The sequence below is a fragment of the Eleginops maclovinus genome, chromosome 7, assembly GCF_036324505.1.
Source record: "Eleginops maclovinus isolate JMC-PN-2008 ecotype Puerto Natales chromosome 7, JC_Emac_rtc_rv5, whole genome shotgun sequence".
Classification (NCBI taxonomy): domain Eukaryota; kingdom Metazoa; phylum Chordata; class Actinopteri; order Perciformes; family Eleginopidae; genus Eleginops; species Eleginops maclovinus.
In genome coordinates this window covers 3851681-3863866 of record NC_086355.1, presented here as the reverse complement: position 1 = coordinate 3863866, position 12186 = coordinate 3851681, and positions in this window count along the sequence as shown.

The window sequence follows — 12186 nt, the reverse complement described above, 5'->3', positions numbered from 1 at the left end:
AGTGACATCACTAGGTTACACTCGCACTTCTATTGGCTAGTGCTCCAACACATTGTACGTGATCAACTAAGGGGCAGGACATCTGTAAGTTGTTGACCAATCACGACAGAGCCGGCCACCTGACCAATCAGAGCAGACTGGGCTCTGGTTTCAGACAGAGGGTGAAAAGAGGTGCAGCAGCACAGGCAGTATGAGAAAAATAAAGAGCTTTTTGAACATCAAAGCATGACATGTCGCAGTTCAGACACAAAATACTTATTCGAAGCTGAAAATGAGCAGAATATGTCCTCTTTAAAGGAAATGCAAACATTTGTAAATATAGCTGAGGAATAATTCAACTGAGAAAAGGTTTGGCTGATCCTTTTAGTCGGTTACTCCTTTGAAAGAGTATTATTCTGATCTATGACACTGTCTCCTCCTGCAATCCTCCATCACATTGAATTCTGATATCATGTGTTGGTGTCACATATGTGCAACACACACTTGCTGTGGGTCATAACACCAGTGCAGCTTGTGTTCACACGCACACTGACAGGAAGTTCTGTCATTTAATCAAGTACACTGTATGTTACCGTATTCCTGCCTGAAAACAGACACTGGAAACTTTCACCAGGCATATTTTAAAAGGCATATTTCTCCAATCATGCCCGGGAACAGCCTTTAAGATAAAGCACTAACTAAAATTGAAATGAGGCTCTCTCTGATGGAGGGTCTGTCAATCCCTCACGGTCATGTTGTTGACAGAATCCAGCAAGTCCAGTGTTTAAAAGTGTCAAAGCAGATGAACAGCGTAAAGCACCCCTCATTTATTCTCCTATGGACCTTGTATAAACACACCCTGGGCTTCTCTTTGCTTGGACTGACTCATTTGCCCTGACTGAGCACATCATTACACCCAGTAAATCAATTTCACATACATTCAAACAAGAAGAGTGCAGCACATTTACCTCAGAGACTGGAGGACAGAAAGCAGAACCTGTCCGCTCCGACCTGATGAGACACGCTGGAGGACTCTCGACTTGAAATATTGATGTTAGGAGAATAGAAGTCAGGAGAATAATGAGCCACCGAAGAGAAGAGATTCATATATTGTTCAGAAGGAGAGATGATGTCAAATAATAGAAGAAAAAGAAACAGAGGTACAACCTAATGAATGCTTTTACTCAGGTTGTTCTTCTCATACTATTTCATCACGTCACTTCTGGCTTGTTACCTTAGAAACCCAGAAAAGAAAACAGCAACATGATCCTCCGTATAGTTAAATAAAGTCAAAAATAAACATGCAATGTCAATTCTCTTTTGGAACTTAGTCAGGCGCGATTATCCTTTTGGGGTTTCCCGTATCTGTAGTCTATTTGTGCTGCATGTAAATGGTCTGCAAAGGCTAAAATCCCTGTGAGCACACACTCCCCTCCTGCCTGAAAGACCTCCAATGGACTCCTTTGTTTACCCCTGTAACATAATGACATCCCGATTTAACACTGGTGCTTCTTTTGGATAGCTTGATAGGGTAAGGGGCGGGACATCTCTAAACGGTGGCCCAATCACAACAGAGCTGGCCAACTAACCAACCAGAGCAGACTGGGCTCCGGTTTCAGACAGAGGGTGAAAAGAGGAGCTGCAGCACAGGCAGTATGAGAACAATAAAGAGCTTCTTGAACATTAAAGCATGGAGACATGTCCCAGTAGAGACGCTATATAGATATCCAGACCTGAAAATGAGCACACAAGGGCCCCTTTAAAACCACAATGTAAAAACACATCTTCTGAATATCCTTTTTTAACATTTGTGGGACAACCAGAGTAGCTGGAACCAAACTACTAAAACATTTACAGAGTTCTGTATAACAAGAGGCATATCTGCTGAACACACCACACATTAAAGTCAAGAGGGATCCCACCATAAAAAATGTTTCCTCACAAGATGGAAACTGTCCTGCATATATCAAAGACATCCTGCTTCTCCTCAGGTCTGACTGCGTCCCAGGGCCTGCCATGTATCTGCTATTCTGGTGCCTCCTCGGCTCAAACACTGCACACTCTCACTGCCATCTCAATTAATGTGACGCAACCGGACTCTCTAAACAAGCCTTACTGTGCTGCTTCGGAGCAAAATTCAGTTTATGTTTCCAAGAATAGATGTGGTAGCTATCGTGCTTATACCGATCTGGTGACGCGTGAGAGGCGCAGATGCCTGAGGTTACGTAAAAACAAAAACGAGGGAACGGGAAGGGCTGAGATGAAAGGTTGAAGAAAGGAAAACACCAGTTCATCCCAGTTATGTCCGTTTTCCACTCTGCAGGGCTATCAATAGGCCTCGCTTTGGGAACATCTGATTCAAACACGAGCTTGTTTTGCTGTTCGGTCTCCATGGCAATTTCCCTTCGAAGAGAATGCTACAGCGAAGCTAATTTCCAAAAATATACACACTGAGCTGAGGTCTCCTAGTTCAAACCTCATTTCCTGAGGATTGTAGCTTCTGTGTCCCAAGGCTTTAGAAATACTGATGTCAGGAGTCCTAATCAACCATCAAACAGCCAGCAGTTCTCAGTTACCGTATTTAGTCATACATCTATTTTTACCTAATTATTGTATAATGGTTCATACTGAAACATTTCTCATTACGTGACGTTGTGGAGCAGCTTGTAAACTCAAAGTCGGGAGAACAATGCTATTACACATTGCACAGTGAATGGTAAATCATGCACTATAAAAAGGGGCTCTTAAGATTGTTGGCCTCCAATTAAAAAACATACTCGCCATTATTTAGTAAAACCTGTTTTATATGCAATTGATGTCATAGTACACTGCCTGGCCCAAAAACAAAAGGTCTCACACTCTAATATACGGCATGCATTCTCTGTGGCATCGTTTCCACGAGCTTCTGCAACGTCACAACATTTATTTCTGTCTTGCATTCATTTTTCACCAAGATCTTGTATTGATGACGGGAGATTCGGACCACTGCGCAAAGTCTCCTCCAGCACATCCCAAAGACTCTCAATCGGGTTCAGGTCTGGACTCTGTGGGGGCCAATCCATGTGTGTAAATGATGTCTCATGCTCCCTGAACCACTCTTTCACAATCTGAGCCCGATGGATGCTGGCATTGTCATCTTGGAACATGCCCGTGCCATCAGGGAAGAAAAAATCCACTGATGGAATAACCTGGTCCTTCAGTATATTCAGGGAGTCAGCTGACCTCATTCTTTGGGCACATTGCTGAACCTAGACCAGACCAACTGCAGCAACCCCAGATCAGAGCACTGCCCCCCACAGGCTGGGGACCTTTTTTTGGCCGGGCAGTGTATCTTGTCAACATTATTAGATAGCTAGTTATGGTAAAAGAATTACATCTGTGAGGGTTATTCATTCTGCACATAAGTATTGCAACTAGTTCAATAAGTTAGCATCAAATACTAATCTGCACACAGCAATAACTAACTGCTGTGATTAATATAAATCCTCATTTTCACTCTGGTTTTCTTCTCTACCAACTTGAGACAAATAATTATTTAGCGGATAAATGTTTTACCCTTCACTAGTTTCTAAATTTGTCCCTCTGGCCTTTTCTCAAGAAAAACAGCAGCCTATAAAACCCCAAACACTGAGCTGAGAGACAAAATGCTCGTAGAGTTACAGGAGCTGCAGAGGTAGGTGATAATATGTGTGAGAGAACTTTCACATCACACAGAGCCAAAGATGAATTGTTAACATTCACTGTAGTGTCCGTCTCAGTGGAAAAGTGTCTTTGGATTCTTAAAGTAAAGCAAAAGTTATATTATACAATAGTGCAAATGAGCATGTAGCAGCGAAATGTTCTAGAAATATGAAAAGGGAGCTACTTTATGAAGATAGAAAGCATTCCCTTTTTCTGTGTTGGATGTCTGTAGAGCATGGGGAAATAAAAGAGTTCTTACGTGTGGCCCTTGGGACCCAAAATCGACCGCCAGACAGGAGAAGCTCAGCTCCTTTAAAAATATCTTTAAAAATATTGATTAGAGCGGCTAAGTGCAGCTTTCAAGTCTAAAACCAAAATCAGGGACATGACCTTTTGTACCCATTGGTCCAGAGCCTGGCCATGTCTATAAAGTGATGTTAGCTTCCTGTCCCTGTGGCATTTTCATTTCTTTGTACCAAGTGTTGAAGGGTGAGAGTGGGGGTAGGTTGGGGGAAAGGTAAGGGGTTATGCAACGCAAGACATGACAGGGTGAGATCATAAGATGCTGAGGCTGTTGTGGCAACCCGCAGAGGAAACAGTGGCGGCTTCATCGTCCTGCAGCAGATTGGCCTGAATGTGAAATTACCCTTCAACACTGAGGCTGAGGAGTTCACCACCTGGTCAGGACAAAAACCTGTGCTTTAAACTCATGTCAATTTAAAATACGCCTCCATACAGACGTTTAGTTGACACCGTGTTGCTGCATGGAATAAACTGAATGAATATCAAAGTTGCTATGATGCCAAATCTTTTGTGTTTGATTTCTAAACCAGTGTCAGTTCTTTCCCAGCCCGAGCTGTGGGATGCAAACAGGAGGTGTTTTATAGCCATCCGCTCCTCACTTCATTAGAATTCAGCTCCAGCACGCAGCTGCACGCAGAGCGGAGAGAGAGGAATGATGAAACCAGAGCTAAAAATAGCTGCCTCCCAGGATCCCCCCTTATACTGCACTGTAAACACTCAGAAAGCCAGCGACAGGCAGCACCAGCCAAGGTCTGCCTGTGTGTGTGTGTGTGTGTGTGTGTGTGTGTGTGTGTGTGTGTGTGTGTGTGTGTGTGTGTGTGTGTGTGTGTGTGTGTGTGTGTGTGTGTGTGTGTGTGTGTGTGTGTTGGACACATTGCAGTCCTCCTTTCCTCCTCAGTCATAAACCAGTGTTTGGTTTGGCAAGCATGCATCATCGAGCTGCTGTACAATTAAAGCCATCTGTGGGGTTTTTACTCGGAACAAGTCCGGGGGACGTTACCGCCTCACGGCTCTGCAGCAAACACAAAGCAATCACGTTGATAAACAGCTCAGTCCACATTTACATTATGGAAATACAAATTGGTGTCAGGTGAGAAAAAAAATCTGTGTTATGCAAGCAGGACAACAGGACTGTCACCTTTATCACAAGGTCAGTTGTTGTTATGCGACAGGATGGCAACCTTTTACAAACTATAAGCAAACAGTGTCAAAGTCTGCACCAAATACATCTCAGGGTAAAGCAGGCGGCATCATAAAACAAGCCGTTATGAAGCTGCAGAATTCTGATTTCATACATAACAAAGAAAATAAATGCAGATCTGTCTTGAATTAAAGAGGTGCAACAAATCTGTAAATACAAGTGACAAATACACATCATAATCCCCTAGACTTTAGTCACAGGAAACCCAGACACAGGGAAGATTTGGGCGTCTCTATTCGATGCAAATTAAATCAGGATGATGACGTCAAACAATGCAAACACAACAACAACTCCTCGTGACTGAAGAGGACAACATGTGCATGCCAGAGACGAAAGATGAACCCCCGGAGATTTAAACGGAGGGTTTGAACCAGATGAGCTTTAAAAAAAAGAACAGCCTAAAAACTAAAATACTGCAGAGAACATTCATCACATTAAATGACTAATGTCTGGCTGAAATGGGAGTTTGTACTGCTGGTGTTGGTTTTGAATATTGAGCATTTGAGGGCGTTAGATGTGATGTGATTTAAACGGGGTCCTATTATACTAATTTCCAGGTTCATATCAGTATATAGTGTCTCTACTGGGACATGTCTCCATGCTTTAATGTTCAAAAAGCTCTTTACGTTTGCTCATACTGCCGGTGCTGCAGCTTCATCATTGTGTGCATTTCATTTCAACATAGAATCAAAGTCCACTCTTTTTTACTGCACCAAGAAAGAGGACACTTGTGTGTGTGTAGCCAGAATAAAAAGAAGTGATACTGCCAAACCTCCAACACAGAATAAAACTCGGTTGTTCTCACTTCATAGTTGAATGTCCACTTCTGCCCTTTCCTGGCTGCTCTTAACAGCTTTTTTCCAGTTCATGTCTGTGCACTCTAATGTGAAATTGACACAAATTTGCAGCTGGCCTCGACACCGTCCACATCCAGACGACTGCCCTCAATCCTCCGTCCCGAGGTCAACATTGGAACGACATAGGTGCCTCGCTACATGCTACGCTGACCTTCCTTTAGATTCTCAAGTGGGACATCTGTTTTGGAAGATGGCACTGAGAGCGGAGAACAGTTTGCATGATGCCACATTCCTCCTAGAGACCATCCATATCAGCGTCTCTCAGACTGCGGGCCTGGACTGCGTCACTGTTCTGTATGCTTCATAAAACAGTGGCCAAGATTTCACACTTATAGACTACAATGGATACTAATTGGCCACCAGTCATTAGTTAGATGTAGATACTTACATAACAAACAAAAGCTTGACCTTATTGGTTTTTCAAATCCTGTTTATGACACTTGTTTGTATATATTTTTTCTATGTCCAACAATAGCTGGTTTATTTCTATTCTAAATGTAAAGTATAGCTTTGCTTTATAGAGGAATTATACACATGTTAAGGAGCTTGGAGTTTGTCATTGTACTTTTCTATGCAGTTTCAAAACAGTTGTACAAAAAAACCACAAAGCTTGAGGATAATCTTACCAAACTACAATCTAAATCAGAACAATTATTTAAAATATGTCTCTCTACAAACAAAGTAACCGAACTTTGATCTATGTAACTGAATTAGTAAATGATATACTGATGTGATATCCTAATCCCCCATTACCTGTGGGTGATACGCCTCTGTAGTTTTACAGGTCATGCTTCTTTTTGTTTGCAGCAGAGCTGATAAACACACAGCTTTATTTATTGATCCTGTGTTTTTGTTTCCAAAACCCAAAAACATACCCTCTCCATTTTGCACAGTACTGTATCTCTCGCACTACAGCTCCATTCACACACACCCTAGCATGAAAGGAGAAGCTTTACACCCAAAAACAAACACCAAGCTTGAGGGTAATCATACCCAGCCACAATCAAGTTTGAGTCTTCAAATTAAAAAGCAAAAACACTAACATTAAGCTCCACAAGCTAGTGTAGGTAATAAGTGTATATATGCTAACTCACAGTTAGCCTATATGAGGTGATAAGCTACTGCTGTTTGACATGCTAGCGGTTTACATTAGAGCAGATAAACACTGACAATCAGCTCCTTGGACATTTAGTCTGCGTTTTTGGTTTTGTAAAGGCCAAGGAATATAACCTCCCAACGTTGCAGGGTATCTCCAACTTCAGCCACATTCACACACACCATAGCAGGCAGAAAAACAGGCAGACATGTATTTAAATAATGGGGAAACTCACCTCTTATTGGGCTCCACCAAACACAGCATCCTTTGCGCCTCCTCTGTATCAAAGTCTGGCTTATTTCCACCTTGAATAAAACGCCCATGTTTTCCTCCTTACTTGGAATTAGCTCCTTGGATCTTTTTGTGTTAAAAAAACCTCCACAATTTAATAACCCAACTAGCACCATCAGTCTGTCAATCACAGGTCACATAACAGTGGACTGATTACTATTAGTATGCAGGAGCTGGTAGCAGGATCACCACCACATGAACAGACCTTGCAAACCCATGGTGCACACATAGGTGATTTCACTCAGGCTGATTGCACTTCCTCTCAGGGCTGAGTGGGCGCGTTCACACTGTTTGAGTGACAGCTCTGCCATCAGACGAACTCCTGTGGATTTATAAAAGGCACCTATTACTGTAAGTCATACAATTTAAAGTAAGTATGATGAAGTAAAAAGGATTTGATGACATCATTACCTCCCCAAAGGAGACTGTGTTTTCTGTTGGTGCTGTTTATTTGTCTTTTTTTCGGCAGGTTTACGGGTAAAACAAAAACCTACAGGCCCAATGGGGCATGATAGGGCCTCTTTCTCATATGAGCTCCAGATAATGTCTGAGAAACTGGGACTCAACGTTGTCCGGAGAGTCCCTTTTTTACATGAAGCAAACAACAGGACAGTTTCAAGTGAGGAGTCTGAAGAAGTCTAAGTAGAGCTTTAGGAGGCACAACATAACGCACATTTAAATGAATGAACCTGTTAGTAACCTGGTGACAAACAACCTTGAATGTGTCTGATGATTTACCCTCAAACCCAAAATTCTCAATTGAGTCAAGGGCAATGCAGTCAGACATGTTCGTGTATGTAACCCTTCTTCTTCACCTTTGGATGTTGTCTGGTTTTGCCACCAGTCACAATAATAAGTCATCAACTTGCTCACTCTGGCTGTGATTGCTTTGTACCAAGACTGGTACAATTCACAAACTCAATCAGACTTTAATGTCTGACTGATACAGATATTTGTGTAATGTCAACCTAGTTCCAGGGTTGTAGTGTACCGGAGGACAAGGCTACATGGAGACACAGTTCAGTAATCCAAATAAGTATTTAAAAAAAGCCTCTTACAAATGTTCGTTCAGCCTTGAAGTTCTATAAATGGCACTCCATCCTCAGTTATACTTTAAACAGGCAATAAAAACTATTTATAGAGCTGTCTGACATTAAACATAAACACAAAGTCAGCTGCTGTCCAGAAACATTTGAACATCCCTGCCATGTGGTAACCTGAAAGGATTGTCTTTGTGTGCGGGGCGGCATGTCTGTGCAATAACAAAGCCTTCATGTTCCCCCGATCCGCCGTGGATCAGAGATCATAGAGGAACTGAGGGAGGCGGGTTTCCATGGCAATACTGTTTCTTTTTCCTTCGCCCCAGCTTTGACGTCACATCAGGCTCCCTGGTAAACCTTTAGCACAAAGGTGTGTGTGCACAGACATGAATACAGAAATGGGTGACTGCATGGATCCATATTCACTGTGCATGTGGGGAAAGTGGTGTGATTCATCTCTTGACTGCCAGGGCCGTACACCTGCTGTTTATCCACACCGCTCTGCCTTATTACTACTCTTATCTCCCATGCTTTATATACAACTGCTTCAACAAAATAATCATCCTCAAGTATGTTATCTGCAAAGGAATTCATTTGAACTAAACAGCTGATATGAAAACATTTTGCTGCTCTTTTTAATGTTTTGCAAAATGAAGGGAATGTCAAAGCAGGCTGGCTTTAACGTATTCCTTTAGTGGTGCACTTCCATCATCTTGTAGAGGTTATTTGGTTGTATAAACTAAGCTACTGTACCCAATTTAATACTGTGTGTGCAATCCTGCCATCTTGTGGTCTCCTGTGAAACATTTACTTGTTTGTGAAACTAACCAGACAGGCAATTTAACTAACATAAAGTCATCAAACAGCAGAACATATCTGAATCAAGCAGTGTGCAGGATCTGCCTCTTTAGAAAGTGTACGTATTTATAATTTAAGGTCAGAATATCTGTGTCAGACACAGTAAATAGTTTGATTATTGTTCACCATTAATCGCTAAAAGGCTGAATCAATAATCCTTTTGACTCACCTTTGGCAATAGGAGGTATATACTGGTGTGTTTTTGGATCTTGTGGGTCATTTGGACTCAATCCCTTTATCAAACACTTATATAACTAAGACTGGAACCTCTCGCTGACCTAAACCAACGTGCTGTGTGCCTCAACATGGCAGGACAATCAAGCTTAACACATTGGTGAATTGGAAGAAAAGGTGTTTGTGTTTAGGTGAGGTGAGGTGAGGTGAGGTGAGGTTAGGTTAGGTTAGGTGAGGTGAGGTGAGGTGAGGTGAGGTGAGGTGAGGTGAGGTGAGGTGAGGTGAGGTGAGGTGAGGTGAGGTGAGGTGAGGTTAGGTGAGGTGCGTATGATTGTATGTATTTCAAAAACCCAGCAGCAGCATGTCTTCTATTGAAGAATAGAGTCTGCAATGGTTTTCAAGAGCTAAAAGTAAAAGAGCTGAGATATATAATGTGATTAGGGGCACATGAAAAAGGAACTAGAATAATGAGAAAAATAGTGGGAAATGTTTAAAAGTCAACATTTAGAAAATAAATCTGATTTTTTAGGAAAAAGTGAATTTTGAAGAAATAGTCAGAAATTCAAATCTGGAAGAAAAATCTGAATTTTGAAAAGAAAATCAAAAGGAAAAAATAAAGTGAGGTGGGATTTTTAAAAGATACTCAAATTCAGCATAACTTAAAGGCAGTGGTGAATACTGCACTGTACAGTATATGTTTGAGGTACCTTTACTTTACTTGAGCGTTACAGTTTTCTGCCAACTCTGCTTCGATACATCTCAGGGGGGAATATTGTACTTTTTACGGCACTACATATTTATAACATGTGTTGTTACTTTGAACATAAACCCCATGAGGTGTTGATCATTTTGCTGTTGATTCCCAACACAAGCAGGGCTCAGTTGTAAAGGGATAACACAACAGAACATGTTAGTAATGTCTTGAAGGTAGGACACCCCAAACAGCCAGGTTTATTACTATCGTTCTCAACCAGGGAAATATAAGTTGTGCACATTCAGAAGCAAAAAAAAAGAAAGGTATTATAAACGCTGGCTCAGCCTCAGTGGGTTTCAGCTTCAGATGAGTGTCCCTGAACACGGTACAGTTTTGCTCAGTTAATAATAACATGTCATTTTTAAAGCAGATCAAAGAGCTTTGACATGACGCTGTTCATGTGGCTGCTTTCATCCCCAATCAAACTGTCATATCTCCTCTCATCAGCGGCCTGCCGTGCATCACTTATTGAACATCAGGAGTATTGTTAGGAGACATTTCATAAAGAAACACTCATTTAAACTGTAATGCACACAGTGCTGCTGCAGACGCTGTTGTTTGACAGCTTTAGCGGCTTCCTCGCTGCTATTTTTACCCCTGCACTAGGTTTTGTTTAATGTGTTTGACCCTGTGTCTTGTATGTTTCTGTGTCACCCCCTTCTCCCCCTCTCTTACTACGTTAAGTCCGTCTCTCTTCTCCCATCTCTCCTTTTCTTGCCATACAAGGTAAGTCTTGCAGCCAGAGTTGACATTCTTTCCCCTGGGTTAACAGAGTTCCTCTTGGCCTCCGAGACAAATCATATCTACAGTTTTGAATAATTTATAAATAACTGAGTTAAAGGAAATGTGGTACTCAGTGTGTAACCTTAAAGGAATTTATGTTAACCCAAATAAAACGGGTATCATACAACTAGAAGACTCAGCCACTGGGTAACTGAGTCACTGGGTAACTGAGTCACTGGGTAACTGAGTCACTGGGTAACTGAGTCACTGGGTAACTGAGCTATAAAACAACCAAAGCTCAATGTATTCATCAGTTACTCACCCCTTGTGTACTTGAATTCGTACATAAAACCTTGTTATTCTCACATGCCTTCACGGTGAACCAATAATTCAAAGAAACAAACAGAGCAAAAGCTAACATATTACCTGCTACTTGTCCTTTAAAGTGTATTGAATAGCATTGACCATTAGCGTACAGTACCTTAACCAGTATGGCTGGATAATGAGACCTCAAATAACAAGACTTTTCTACCGTTTTTGGTCAATATTTCAATATGTTTAACCTCACATCCTGTGTCGTTGAAGTAATGCAGCCACTTTGACTAGATTACTTAATGATTTCACAGCTTTATTAACATTGACATTAAGGCTATCCGGATACTTCTTGAATCATGTCTTTAAGAAAAGGAAGACTTTCAGGAAAAAAGGGTTGCCCTACAACTCAAAAACTCCATTTGCTTATTGATACTTGAATGTTTAAGTGCTCTGCAGACTAGTTTTGACACATGAAGTCTGTTTTCACATTCAACTGCTGCAGATGGAAAGTAGTTGTACACTAACTTTGAAATTCAGGGGGCATTGCAAGCACACTTTGGTCTGATATATAACGGTTTGCATGAAGCATTAAGATTTCTGTTAGCTGAAACTAAAGGACAAACACCAAGAAACAGTGTGGACTGCAGCTCCAGATATACTCTGCTGAAGAAGGAATGTTTTCTGTGTGCTCTCCTTGAATCTGAGTTTTATGTGCACCTACTAGTGTGGGAGCCAGTTGTGTGTTTCTACACTGTGGTTTAACTACTTTTACTTAGTTAAAGCCATGAGTAGTATGTCTATTTCTGCTCCGGTTCATTGTAAAGATGCTGGATTGGGTCTGAACTCGGTGCAGGCATGTCAAGTTATTGCACACCGAACTCTGAAACTTAAGACTAAACTGTGCATGAAGGTAG